This window comes from Myotis lucifugus, unplaced genomic scaffold (assembly GCF_000147115.1).
Source record: "Myotis lucifugus unplaced genomic scaffold, Myoluc2.0 scaffold_165, whole genome shotgun sequence".
Classification (NCBI taxonomy): domain Eukaryota; kingdom Metazoa; phylum Chordata; class Mammalia; order Chiroptera; family Vespertilionidae; genus Myotis; species Myotis lucifugus.
The window spans coordinates 1,562,352-1,563,959 of record NW_005871213.1 but is presented as its reverse complement, the minus strand read 5'-3'; positions in this window follow the sequence as shown (position 1 = coordinate 1,563,959).

Below are 1,608 nucleotides of genomic sequence, written 5' to 3'. Positions count from 1 at the left end.
AAATTGTTTCTTTGTTACTCATGTTGTGGCCCCACCCCATAACAGAGAAACGGAACGGAATTTCCGGAGGGTGAGGCCCAGAAATCAGGATTTTAAAAAGATTCCCAGATGATTCTAATGTGCAGCCGAGGTTGAGAACCACGGTCTTACTTGGTTACTTAAGATTGATAAAGACTTTTGTCTCTCCCTAAATGCCTTTAATTTTTATTTATTTATTTAGTTAGTTGATTCCTTCAGGGCTTAATTTGGCTGCCAAGCGTCCTTTTAAATCATTAATGTATGTCTGTCCTGGGTTAAAATTGCATTTAAATAACAAGGTAGACTTTAAAAACTGTAAGAATTTGATATTGGGCATTCATTTTTATCTAAACAGAACCCGAAAATGATGAGGACTTCAACAGGAAACAGTTTGCTGCATGAAATTCCACCGAGGAGCGAACATCATTAAAGTGGAGAGACATTTCGTAATTCCACCGCAAATGGTCCTTAATCCTTGGTGTTTAATTTAGCTTTGCCAGAGAGGTCGGATCCTAATGTTTTAATAGCTTCTACATGTTCAGTTAGTACTTGGCCTTATCAAAACACATTATTAATTCCTCATCGGCTTCACTGAATCCTTGTTCTGTTGGTTAATGTTTCCCCTGTCATTTTTTATTAGAGGAAGCTCAAGGATAAAGTGAAGGACTTGGCCATAATTTCACTACCACAGGAGAAAAAAATCAGAGCTCATGAATGATCCACTTATGGGGAGAACATTTTCTTGAGCCTCGATTATTTTGCTGGAGGAAATAAATGATTTTTTAAAGCTGCAGTCTCTCTTTTTTTTTAAGCCAAAAGGGTTAATCTGTAATAGCCTCAACATAACCATGAATAATTCATGCAGTCAATACAATTGTAGTACCCAGGGCCTACCTGCAACCTGGCTTTAAAAAGCCATTGTCCCTGTCTGCAAAGAATTACAGTATTTTGGTTTTGTAGCTGCCTATGGGATTTTTGAAGGATCGGTGTTATCTGAGACTCCCCAGGCGACCCCAGACTGTGGACATGAATGGTAGTCATCGCTCTAATGGGAAACACTGTCATGTCACTGGTCCTGCTCCAGCTGGTGACATAGGAGCCTCAGTCTTTTGTAAACTCCCCTACCAACCCCTGCTGGGGAGCCCGGAGGCGTCTCGTGCGTGTTGGCAAACACGTGCATTCCTCCTGGGCGCTGCCAGTCCGCCCCTTTGGAGCCGCTGTGGTGCCTCGTGGTCCTGCCGGTGTGGCCTGCGCACCTGGGAGCTGCAGGGCTGTTTGTGGCCAAATTCCAAGAAAGCCTTCCCCCTTGGGCTTCCCTCTCTGAGGTTCAGGGTGTTTCACTTCTGGCAATCTGTCAGACAGGACATCCTGAAAGACTCCCACAAACGCCCAGAGGACTCGCTAACATGTAAAAACAAAACCACAACCTTAAAAATGAACCGATGAGCCCAGCTGGTGGACGCTCAGTGGTTTTGAGTGTCGACCTATGAATCAGGAGGTCACGGTTCAATTCCTGGTCAGAGCACAGTCCAGGTTGCGGGCTCAATCCCCAGTGGGGGGGCGTGCAGGAGGCAGCCAATCTACGATCTC